The 13,361-nt window shown below is 48.6% G+C and overlaps 1 protein-coding gene across 2 annotated transcripts in view; it reads right to left on the bottom strand.

Moving 5' to 3' along the window:
* The window catches only part of CCNDBP1 (cyclin D1 binding protein 1), a 99,332-nt gene that overhangs the window by 40,403 nt on the left and 45,568 nt on the right, over nucleotides 1–13,361 (bottom strand). The gene's annotated exons all lie outside the window — the stretch shown is intronic.

The raw sequence follows: 13,361 nt of genomic DNA, 5'->3' as shown, positions 1-13,361 counted from the left end.
TGATGCATCTGCAGATGCGATCCGGACCATTTGTCCAGCAGATCCCACTGAAAAGTTCGTGCGTGGAATCTGCCGAATGGAATCGCTTCGTAAGAAGCCACCATTTTTCCCAGGACTCTTGTGCATTGATGCACAGACACTTTTACTGGTTTTAGGAGGTTCCTGACAAGTTCGGATAACTCCCTGGCTTTCTCCTCCGGAAGAAACACCTTTTTCTGAACCGTGTCCAGAATCATTCCCAGGAACAGCAGACGTGTCGTCGGGGTCAATTGAGATTTTGGAAAATTCAGAATCCACCCGTGCTGTTGCAGCACTACTTTGGTTAGTGCTACTACGTCCTCCAGCTGTTCTCTGGACCTTGCCCTTATCAGGAGATCGTCCAAGTAAGGGATAATTAATACGCCTTTTCTTCGCAGAAGAAACATCATTTCGGCCATTACCTTGGTAAAGACCCGAGGTGCCGTGGACAATCCAAACGGCAGCGTCTGAAACTGATAATGACAGTTTTGCACCACGAACCTGAGGTACCCTTGATGTGAAGGGCAAATTGGGACATGCAGGTAAGCATCCTTGATGTCCAGGGACACCATAAAGTCCAGATTCGCTATCACTGCTCTGAGTGACTCCATCTTGAACTTGAATTTTTGTATGTACAGGTTCAAAGATTTCAGATTTAGAATAGGTCTTACCGAGCCGTCCGGCTTCGGTACCACAAATAGTGTGGAATAATACCCCTTTCCCTGTTGTAGGAGGGGTACCTTGACTATCACCTGCTTGGAATACAGCTTGTGAATGGCTTCCAATACCGTCGCCCTGTCTGAGGGAGACGTTGGCAGAGCAGACTTTAGGAACCGGCGAGGGGGAGACTTCTCGAATTCCAACCTGTAACCCTGAGATACTACCTGCAGGATCCAGGGGTCCACCTGTGAGTGAGCCCACTGTGCGCTGAAATTCTTGAGTCGACCCCCCACCGCCCCTAAGTCCGCTTGTAAAGCCCCAACGTCATGCTGAGGGCTTTGCAGAAGCCGGGGAGGGCTTCTGCTCCTGGGAGGGAGCTGCTTGGTGCACTCTCTTACCCTTTCCTTTGCCTCGGGGCAGATATGACTGTCCTTTTGCCCGCTTGTTCTTATAGGAACGAAAGGACTGCGGCTGAAAAGACGGTGTCTTTTTCTGTTGGGAGGGGACCTGAGGTAAAAAGGTGGATTTCCCGGCTGTTGCCGTGGCCACCAAATCCGATAGACCGACCCCAAATAATTCCTCCCCTTTATACGGCAATACTTCCATATGCCGTTTGGAATCCGCATCACCTGACCACTGTCGCGTCCATAAACTTCTTCTGGCAGATATGGACATCGCACTTACTCTCGATGCCAGAGTGCAAATATCCCTCTGAGCATCTCGCATATAAAGAAAAGCATCCTTTAATTGCTCTATAGTCAATAAAATACTGTCCCTATCCAGGGTATCAATATTTTCAGTCAGGGAATCCGACCAAACCACCCCAGCACTGCACATCCATGCAGAGGCGATGGCTGGTCGCAGTATAACACCAGTATGAGTGTATATACTTTTCAGGGTAGTTTCCAGCCTCCTATCAGCTGGATCCTTGAGGGCGGCCGTTTCAGGAGACGGTAACGCCACTTGTTTTGATAAGCGTGTGAGTGCCTTATCCACCCTAGGGGGTGTTTCCCAGCGCGCCCTAACCTCTGGCGGGAAAGGATATAATGCCAATAACTTCTTTGAAATTAGCAGTTTTCTATCGGGGTTAACCCACGCTTCATCACACACTTCATTCAATTCCTCTGATTCAGGAAAAACTACAGGTAGTTTTTTCAGACCCCACATAATACCCCTTTTTGTGGTACTTGCAGTATCAGAGATATGCAAAGCCTCCTTCATTGCCATGATCATATAACGTGTGGCCCTACTGGAAAATACGTTTGTTTCTTCACCGTCGACACTAGATTCGGTGTCCGTGTCTGGGTCTGTGTCGACCGACTGAAGTAAAGGGCGTTTTACAGCCCCTGACGGTGTCTGAGACGCCTGGACAGGTACTAACTGGTTTGCCGGCCGTCTCATGTCGTCAACTGATTTTTGTAACGTGCTGACATTATCACGTAATTCCATAAACAAAGCCATCCATTCCGGTGTCGACTCCCTAGGGGGTGACATCACCATTACCGGCAATTGCTCCGCCTCCACACCAACATCGTCCTCATACATGTCGACACACACGTACCGACACAGCAGACACACAGGGAATGCTCTTATCGAAGACAGGACCCCACTAGCCCTTTGGGGAGACAGAGGGAGAGTTTGCCAGCACACACCCAAGCGCTATAAATATATAGGAACAACCCTACAGAAGTGTTGTTTCCTTTATAGCAGCTTAATATATCAATATCGCCAAAAAAGTGCCCCCCCTCTCTGTTTTTTTACCCTGTTTCTGTAGTGCAGTGCAGGGGAGAGTCCTGGGAGCCTTCCTCGCAGCGGAGCTGTGCAGGAAAATGGCGCTGTGTGCTGAGGAGATAGGCCCCGCCCCCTATTTCGGCGGGCTCTTCTCCCGGTGTTTGTGAGACCTGGCAGGGGTTAAATACATCCATATAGCCCCAGGGGCTATATGTGATGTATTTTTAGCCAGAACAAGGTATTATCATTGCTGCCCAGGGCGCCCCCCCCCCCAGCGCCCTGCACCCTCAGTGACCGCTGGTGTGAAGTGTGCTGACAACAATGGCGCACAGCTGCAGTGCTGTGAGCTACCTCATGAAGACTGAAAAGTCTTCTGCCGCCGGTTTCTGGACCTCTTCACTTTTCGGCATCTGCAAGGGGGTCGGCGGCGCGGCTCCGGGACCGGACTCCATGGCTGGGCCTGTGTTCGATCCCTCTGGAGCTAATGGTGTCCAGTAGCCTAAGAAGCCAATCCATCCTGCACGCAGGCGAGTTCACTTCTTCTCCCCTAAGTCCCTCGTTGCAGTGAGCCTGTTGCCAGCAGGACTCACTGAAAATAAAAATAAGAATTTACTTACCGATAATTCTATTTCTCGGAGTCCGTAGTGGATGCTGGGGTTCCTGAAAGGACCATGGGGAATAGCGGCTCCGCAGGAGACAGGGCACAAAAAGTAAAGCTTTCCGATCAGGTGGTGTGCACTGGCTCCTCCCCCTATGACCCTCCTCCAGACTCCAGTTAGGTACTGTGCCCGGACGAGCGTACACAATAAGGGAGGAATTTTGAATCCCGGGTAAGACTCATACCAGCCACACCAATCACACTGTACAACCTGTGATCTGAACCCAGTTAACAGTATGATAACAGCGGAGCCTCTGAAAAGATGGCTCACAACAACAATAACCCGATTTAGTTAGCAATAACTATGTACAAGTATTGCAGATAATCCGCACTTGGGATGGGCGCCCAGCATCCACTACGGACTCCGAGAAATAGAATTATCGGTAAGTAAATTCTTATTTTCTCTATCGTCCTTGTGGATGCTGGGGTTCCTGAAAGGACCATGGGGATTATACCAAAGCTCCCAAACGGGCGGGAGAGTGCGGATGACTCTGCAGCACCGAATGAGAGAACTCCAGGTCCTCTTTTGCCAGGGTATCAAATTTGTAGAATTTTACAAACGTGTTCTCCCCCGACCACGTAGCTGCTCGGCAAAGTTGTAATGCCGAGACCCCTCGGGCAGCCGCCCAAGATGAGCCCACCTTCCTTGTGGAATGGGCCTTAACAGATTTAGACTGTGGCAGGCCTGCCACAGAATGTGCAAGTTGAATTGTGCTACCAATCCCACGAGCAATCGACTGCTTAGAAGCAGAAGCACCCAGCATTGTTGGGTGCATACAGGATAAACAGCAAGTCAGATTTCCTGACTCCAGCCAACCTGGAAACTATATTTTCAGGGCCCTGATAACATCCAGCAACTTGGAGTCCTCCAAGTCCCTAGTAGCCGCAGGTATCACAATAAGCTGGTTCAGGTGAAACGCTGACACCACCTTAAGGAGAAACTGGGGACGAGTCCGCAGCTTTGCTCTGTCCGAATGGACAATCAGATATGGCTTTGTGAGATAAAGCCGCCAATTCTGACACTCGCCTGGCCGAGGCCAGGACCAACAGCATGGTCATTTTCCATGTGAGATATATCAAATCCACAGATTTGAGTTGTTTAAACCAATGTGATTTTTTAGGAATCCCAAAACTACGTTGAGATCGCCCAGTGCCACTGGAGACATCAAAGGGGCTGTATATGCAGTACTCCCTTAACAACTTCTGGACTTCAGGAACTGAAGCCAATTTCTTTCTGGAAGAAAATCAACAGGCCGAAATTTGAACCTTAATGGACCCAATTTGAGACCCATAGACACTCCTGTTTGCAGGAAATGTAGAAATTAACCTAGTTGAAATTCTTCCGTGGAGCCTTCCTGGACTCACACCCTGGCACATATTTTCACCTAAGTGGTGATAATGTTGTGCGGTCACCTCCTTCCTGGCTCTGACCAGGGTAGGGATGACCTCTTCCGGAATGCCTCTTTCCCTTAGGATCCGGCGTTCACCCGCCTTGGCGTCAACGCAGCTGCGGTAAGTCCCGGAACAGACACGGTTCTTGCCGAATCAAGACCCTTCTTAGTATCTCTTGAAGTTCCGGGAACCAAGTCCTTCTTGGCCAAACCGGAGCCACGAGTATAGTTCTTACTCCTCTCCTTCCTATCATTTTCAATACATTGGGTATGAAAAGCAGAGGATGGAAGACATACACCGACTGGTACACCGACGGTGTTACCAGAGCGTCCCAGCTATTGCCTGAGTGTCTCTTGACCTGGCGCTTCAGGTGGGACGCCATCATAACCACCTTTGGTCTTTCCCAACGGTTTACAATCATGTGGAAACTTCCAGATTAAGTTTCCACTTTTCCGGGTGGAATTCATTTATGCTGAGGAAATCTTCCCAGTTGCCCACTCCCGGAATGAACACTGCTGACAGTGTTATCACCTGATTTTCCGCCCAGCGAAGAATCCTTGCTGTCATTGCCCTCCTGCTTCTTGTGTCGCCCCGTCTGATAACGTGGGCGACCGCCATGATGATGTCCTACTGGATCAGCACCGGTTGACTTTGAAGCAGGAGTCTTCCTAGGCTCAGAGCATTGTAAATTGCCCTTAGCTCCAGTATATTCATGTAGAGAGAAGTCTCCAGACTTGACCACACTTCCTTGGAAATTTTTTCCCTGTGTGACTACTCCCCAGCCTCTCAGGCTGGTATCCGTGGTCCCCAGAACACAGTCCTGAATGCTGAGTGTGCTGCCCTCTAAAAGATGAGCACTCTGCAGCCCCCACAGAAGAGACACCCTTGTCATTGGAGACAGGATTATCCGCTGATGCATCTGAAAATGCGATCCGGACCATTCGTCCAGCAAATCCCCTGAGATCTGCCGAATGGAATCGCTTCGTAAGAAGCCACCATTTTTCCCAGGACTCCTGTGCATTGATGCACTGATACTTGGCCTGGTTTTAGGAGGTTTCTGACTAGGTCGAATAACTCCTTGGCTTTTTCCTCCCGGAGGAACACCTTTTTCTGGACTATGCCCAGAATCATTCCTAGGAACAGCAGACGTATCGTCGGAAAACAGCTGCGATTCTTGGAATATTTAGAATCCAGTCGTGCTGTCGTAGAACTACTTTAGATAGTGCTCTTCCGACCTCCAACTGTTCTCTGGAACTTGCCCTTTTCAGGATATCGTCCAAGTAAGGGATAATTTAGATGCCTTTTTTCTTTGAAGAAACATCTTTTCGGCCATTACCTTGGTAAAAGGCCCGGGGTGCCGTGGATAATTCAAACGGCATCGTCTGAAACTGATATTGACAGTTCTGTACCACGAACCAGAGGTACCCTTGTTGAGAAGGGCAAATTTGGACATGGAGGTAATCCTTGATGTCCAGGGACACCATATAGTCCCCTTTTTTCCGGTTCGCTATCACTGCTCTGAGTGACTCCATCTCGATTTGAACCTTTTATGTAAGTGTTCAAAGATTTCAGTTTAGACTATGTCTCACCAAGCCGTCTGGCGTCAGTACCACAATATAGTGTGGAAAAATAATACCCTTTTCCTTGTTGTAGGAGGGGTACTTTGATTTATCACCTGCTGGATATACAGCTTGTGAATTGTTTCCAATGCTGCCTCCCTGTCGGAGGGAGCCGTTGGTAAAGCAGACTTCAGAAACCTGCGAGGAGAAGATGTCTCGACTCTCCAATCTGTACCCCTGGGATAATACTTGTACTATCTAGGGGTCAACCTGCGAGTGATCCCACTGCGCGCTGAGACTCTTGAGACTACCCCCCCACCTTGAGTCCGCTTGCATGGCCCCAGCGTCATGCTGAGGACTTGGCAGACGCGGTGGAGGGCTTCTTTTCCTGGGAAGGGGCTGCCTGCTGCAGTCTACTTCCCTTACCTCTATGTCTGGGCAGATATGACTGGCCTTCTGCCTGCATGCCCTCATGGGAAAGGAAGGATTGAGGCTGAAAAGACGGTGTCTTTTTCAGCTGAGATGTAACTTGGGGTAAAAAGGTTGGATTTCCCAGCTGTTGCCGTGGTCCCCAGGTCCGATGGACCGACCCCAACTAACTCCTTCCCTTTATACGGCAATACTTCCATGTGCCGTATGGGATCTGTATCACCTGACCACTGTCGTGTCCATGACATCTTCTGGGTGATATGGACAACGTACTTATCTTGATGCCAGAGAGCAAATATCCCTCTGTGCATCTCACGTACATATATATAGAATGCATCCTATTAAATGCTCTATATGAATAAAATATTTTCAGTCAGGGAATCCGACCAAGCCAACCCAGCACTGCATCTCCAGGCTGATGGCGATCGCTGGTCGCAGTATAACCACCGTATGTGTGTATATACTTTTTAGGATATCTTTCCAGCTTCCTATCAGCTGGCTCCTTGAGGGCGGCCGTATCTGGAGACGGTAACGCCACTTGATAAGCGTGTGAGCGCCTTATCACCCTAAGGGGTGTTTCCCAATGCGCCCTAATTTCTGGCGGGAAAGGGTATAACGCCAATATTTGCTATCGGGGTAACCCCACGCATCATCACACACTTCATTTTATTTTATCTGATTCAGGAAAAACTACAGGTAGTTTTTTCACTCCCACATAATACCCTTTTTTGTGGTACTTGTAGTATCAGAAATATGCAACACCTCCTTCATTGCCCTTAACGTGTGGCCCTAATGAGAAATACGTTTGTTTATTCACCGTCGACACTGGATTCAGTGTCCGTGTCTGTGTCTGTGTCGACCGACTGAGGTAAATGGGCGTTTTTAACGCCCCTGACGGTGTTTCTGAGACGCCTGGACCGGTACTAATAGTTTGTCGGCCGTCTCACGTCGTCAACCGACCTTGCAGCGTGTTGACATTCTCACGTAATTCCCTAAATAAGCCATCCATTCCGGTGTCGACTCCCTAGAGAGTGACATCACCATTACAGGCAATTTCTCCGCCTCCTCACCAACATCGTCCTCATACATGTCGACACACACGTACCGACACACAGCACACACACCGGGAATGCTCTGACAGAGGACAGGACCCACACTAGCCCTTTGGGGAGACAGAGGGAGAGTTTGCCAGCACACACCAAAACGCTATAATTATATAGGGACAACCTTATATAAGTGTTTTCCCTTATAGCATCTTTATATATATCTCAATATCGCCAAAATCAGTGCCCCCCCTCTCTGTTTTAACCCTGTTTCTGTAGTGCAGTGCAGGGGAGAGCCTGGGAGCCTTCTCTCCAGGCTTTCTGTGAGAGAAAATGGCGCTGTGTGCTGAGGAGATAGGCCCCGCCCCTTTTTCGGCGGGCTCGTCTCCCGCTATTTAGTGAATCTTGGCAGGGGTTAAATATCTCCATATAGCCTCTGGGGGCTATATGTGAGGTATTTTTCGCCAAAAAAGGTTTTCATTTGCCTCCCAGGGCGCCCCCCTCCCAGCGCCCTGCACCCTCAGTGACTGCCGTGTGAAGTGTGCTGAGAGGAAAATGGCGCACAGCTGCAGTGCTGTGCGCTACCTTTAGAAGACTGCAGGAGTCTTCAGCCGCCGATTCTGGACCTCTTCTTACTTCAGCATCTGCAAGGGGGCCGGCGGCGCGGCTCCGGTGACCATCCAGGCTGTACCTGTGATCGTCCCTCTGGAGCTGATGTCCAGTAGCCAAGAAGCCAATCCATCCTGCACGCAGGTGAGTTCACTCCTTCTCCCCTAAGTCCCTCGTTGCAGTGATCCTGTTGCCAGCAGGACTCACTGTAAAATAAAAAACCTAAGCTAAACTTTCTCTAAGCAGCTCTTTAGGAGAGCCACCTAGATTGCACCCTTCTCGGCCGGGCACAAAAATCTAACTGGAGTCTGGAGGAGGGTCATAGGGGGAGGAGCCAGTGCACACCACCTGATCGGAAAGCTTTACTTTTTGTGCCCTGTCTCCTGCGGAGCCGCTATTCCCCATGGTCCTTTCAGGAACCCCAGCATCCACAAGGACGATAGAGAAAAACCTAATAACTTTTTCTAAGCAGCTCTTTAGGAGAGCCACCTAGATTGCACCCTGCTCGGACGGGCACAAAAACCTAACTGAGGCTTGGAGGAGGGTCATAGGGGGAGGAGCCAGTGCACACCACCTAGTCCTAAAGCTTTTATTTTTGTGCCCTGTCTCCTGCGGAGCCGCTAATCCCCATGGTCCTGACGGAGTCCCAGCATCCACTAGGACGTCAGAGAAATTATATATATATTTCCCTCAGACCCCTCGGGGTCGCAAGAATGTTATTTTGCCCGGTTACTACTCCCTGTTGTCGACGAATACTATGTCTTATGTCGACCATAATGTTTCCTGGTTAGATCCACAACATTGGCATTCATTCGAGTATAAGCCGACTTTTTCAGCACTTTTTTTTGTGCTGAAAAAGCCACCTCGGCTTGTACTCGAGTCAGTGGAATGAGGGACACGGAGAGCGCAGCGCGCGGCTCTCCTGTGTCCCTCCTGCATCTCCGGCGGCGGCGTTTGTGTGTTAAAGTGCATGAACTGGCACTTACTTTAACACACGCCGCTGCCGCCGGAGATGCAGGAGGGACACAGGAGAGCCGCGCGCTGCGCTCTCCGTGTCCCTCATTCAGAAGACAGCGCGGGAGCGACGGAGGGTAAGTATCTGCCACTGTGGGGCACATCTGGCACTGTGGGGCACATCTGGCAGCATGAGGGCATATCTGGCACTGTGGGGCATATCTGGCAGCATGAGGGCATATCTGGCACAGTGGGGCATATCTGGCACTATGAGGTCTGTGTACGGCTAGAGCTGCATTTCCCATCCTAGGCTTATACTCGAGTCAATAAGTTTTCCCAGGTTTTTGTGGTAAAATTAGGTGCCTCGGCTTATATACGGGTCGACTTATACTCGAGTATATATATATATATATATATATATATATATATATATATATATATATATATATATATATATATATATATATATATATAGCAGTTGGCAACGAAATATACGAAGCAGACAGCGGCACTCAGGGTCTTGTGAAAGAATTCAAGTGTATTGAATCACTCCATATGCATTGGAGCATATGGAGTGATTCAATACACTTGAATTCTTTCACAAGACCCTGAGTGCCGCTGTCTGCTTCGTATATTTCGTTGCCAACTGCTTTACCTTATTTTATCAGAGGGCACCTGGGCACCCTTGCGCCACATTGAGGGAGTGCCGATCCACCCACCATATATATATATATATATATATATATATATATATATATATATATATATATATATATATATATATATATATATATATATATATATGTATGATGTATATATAGATATGTGTGTATATGTGTATTTAAATGTGTATATTTATATTACAATTTATAATGAATGCTGAAGTAAAGTTATTCCTTCTCATGTGCTGGTCGCTCTGTTGATAAAGCTCTAGGTCAGCCGTGACAAGATGGTCTCAAATCCTCACAAGGAGTCCGAGTGTTTATTCTTTTCCCGCCGTGGATAGAATAAAGTGAAAGTCAACCCCTGGTCTGCACGGGGCCCTGTCACAAAGGATCGTATACAGGAAGCTAAGTGATATTTTAATTATATGCTTTGATGATATTTGCATTACATACGCTTGGGGGGAGTGCTTGTATTCAGAAATGGTCGGTTACAATGTCATCCGATATAATTAAGAGATGAGATATTCCTTAAGTTGGGTCTTATCTAGAACATTGCAGCGTGCTGCCGTGCGACAAGAGGTATGGGACTCTTGGGTTCGTGGGCCAATTCCAAGACCGTCTTGACTAGGAGGGCGTTGTGGATTCACCAAGGGAATACCGAGGCTGACTCCGAGAATTACTGGAGTATCTTCCCTATGAAGGTGTAACCTGGTTTGGGGATGGCTTTGGTAAGTTGATCTCGGCAGATACCACTGGTAAGTCTACCTTCTTGAGCTATGTTCCCTCACAACAGTTGGCGACGCATTTTTTGTACGATGCAGTCATTTTAACCGGTTGGATACCTTTTTTCCCCTTCTTTGCAGGTAAAAGAAGGTGAAAAGTTAAGAGGTCTGCAGCCTTTTTCAGTTCGCAGAAGCAGATATCGTCCTCTGTTTCTACCACATCCACCGCATGTCGCTGGGTCTATCTTGCTGGAGCCCACACCGGTGGGAACTCGTCTAATACTCTTCGGTCAGTCCTGGAATGGACTTGGACCAGTGAATTAAGAATAGAGTGCAAAGGGGGACATACTGGAGTTTCCAGATGATTGCCCTCACTGATTTTTCAAATAGATCTTACCGATTCTCCTCTAGACGGGGAGGTAGTATGCAACGCCATACAAGAGTTGGGTCAGGATCAGGACATTGTCCTGCTGTCCCTGTCATAAAAAATAAAAAAAAGAAGCTGTTATTCAAGTTTTTTCGTGCTTCTGAGCCCGGACAGCTTGGTCATAACAATCCCAAAAAGATTTCTACTTAAGAAGTGGAACTACAAGATGGAATCTCTCAGGGCAGGGATCTCCAACCTGTAAATGAAGAAAGAGGATTTCAATGCGGTTTCATCCGCATTAAGCTTACCTGGGTTGGCTATTCAGGATTGTCATTGCCATTTCAGGAGTGATGGCAGTATGACGGTTTTCCTTCAATAGTAAGAGCCATTATTATTCCGTACTGGGACGCTCTCCTGACTACGGCGAGGTCAAGAAACAAGTGGTACAAATCGTTGTTTCTCTCTGACAGTTCTTGGTCCGGGTCTCACCTGCACCGGAAAATAATCCTATTTTCCAGGACCAGGATCTCTCTCCTGTGGTGGCTTCACAGTTCTCACCTCCTAGAGGGACGAAGGTTCGGGATACAGGATTAGATCCTGGTGTCCATGGATACAAGTCTCCGAGGCTGGGGAGCAGTCTTTCCAGGGGAAAAGGTCAGGCCGGGAAGCTTGTCTGCAATAAGCATTTTGGAAATTAAGAGCTATTTGCAACGGAACACCTTCTGCGCGATCTGCCCGTCTTAATTCTGTCGGACGACTTAATCAACAGTGGCGTAAGTAAGCCGCTAGGGCGGAACGAGGAGCAAAGCGGCAATGGCAGAAGCCGCAAAAGTTTTCCACTGGGCGGAAAGGCATGTAAACACTCTATTAGAGGTTTTCGTTCTGGGTGTAGACAATGGAGAAATAGACTTCCTCAGCAGACACGATCTCCATACAGGAGAGCGGGGTCTTCATCGAGAGGTTTTCACAGAAGTGGCAATTCTTTGGGGAATTCCTCAATTAGACATGATGGCGTCGCCTCAACAAGAAACTTCAGGGATATTGTTCCAGGTCAAGGGACACTCAAGCAATAGCAGTGGACGCCCCCGTGACACCACGGGTGTTTCAGTCGGTCTATGTGGTCCCTCCACTTTCACTCTTTCCGAAAGTGTTAAACATAAGAAGAACAAAGGTTCAGGTGATCCTCATTGTTCCGGTCTAGCCAAGGAGGGCTTGGTATCCAGATCTTCAAGACTTACTCATAGAAGATCTCCGGCCTCTTCTTCTACGAGAGGACCCGTTACAGCAAGGACCGGGCGTGTATCAAGACTTACCGCGGCTGCGTTTGACGACATGGCGGTTGAATGCCATATCCTAGCCCGAAAGGGTATTTCCGGTGAAGTCATTCCCACATTGCTTCAGGCTAGGAAAGGAGTAACGGCGAAGCTTTACCACCGTATTGGGAGGAAGTATGTGTCTTGGTGGGAATCCAAGAAGGCTCCTACGGAAGAATTTCAGCTGGGTCGTTTACTCCATTTTTTGCAAGCAGGTGTGGATGCAGGCCTAAAGTTAGGCTCCATTAAAGTGCAGATTTCGGCCTTATCAATTTTCTTTCAAAGAGAATTGGCCACCCTTCCAGAAGTTCAGACTTCCGTGAAAGGAGTGCTGCACATCCAACCTCCGTTTGTGCCCCCACTGGCACCATGGGACCTTCACATGGTGTTGCAGTTTCTTATGTCACACTGGTTGGAACCTTTGCGAAAGGTTGAGTTAAAATTTCTCACTTGGGAAGTGGTCATACTATTGGCCTTGGCGTTCGCAAGGCGGGTGTCGGAATTGGCGGCTTTGTCTCACAAGAGCCCCTATTTGATCTTCCATGTGGATAGAGCGGAGTTGAGAACTCGGTAACAATTTCTGCCAAAAGTGGTTTCTGCGTTTCACAGGAACCAACCTATTTGTGGTGCCTGTGGCTACTGAAGCCTTGGCTGATTCGAAGTCTCTCGATGTAGTCAGAGCTTTGAATATTTATGTCGCCAGAACGGCTCAGATTGAGGAAACAGAGGCTCTGTATATCCAGTATGCTCCCAACAAAGAATTGGGGCTCCTGCTTCTAAGCAGACTGTTGCACGCTGGATCTGTGATACGATTCGGAATGCTCATTCTACGGCTGGATTGCAGTTACTGAAGTCGGTGAAGGCCCATTCTACCAGGAAGGTGGGCTCTTTTTGGGCGAATGCCCAAGGAGTCTCGGCGGTTCAACTTTGCCGAGCAGCTACTTGGTCGGGTTCAAACACTTTTGCCAAGTTCTACAAGTTTGATACCCTGGCTGATGAGGACCTCATGTTTGCTCAATCGGTGCTGCAGAGTCATCCGCACTCTCCCGCCCGGTCTGGAGCTTTGGTATAAACCCCATGGTACTTTTGGAGTTCCCAGCATCCTCTAGGACGTAAGCGAAAATAGGATTTTAATACCTACCGGTAAATCCATTTCTCTTCGTCCGTAGAGGATGCTGGGCGCCCGTCCCAGTGCGTACTGTATCTAAAGCTATTGGTTGTGGTTACACTCATGTGGTGTT

This window comes from Pseudophryne corroboree, chromosome 3, assembly GCF_028390025.1.
Source record: "Pseudophryne corroboree isolate aPseCor3 chromosome 3, aPseCor3.hap2, whole genome shotgun sequence".
Taxonomy (NCBI): Eukaryota; Metazoa; Chordata; class Amphibia; order Anura; family Myobatrachidae; genus Pseudophryne; species Pseudophryne corroboree.
Note: the sequence above shows the minus strand (reverse complement) of the source record. Positions and strands in the feature narration are given on the sequence as shown.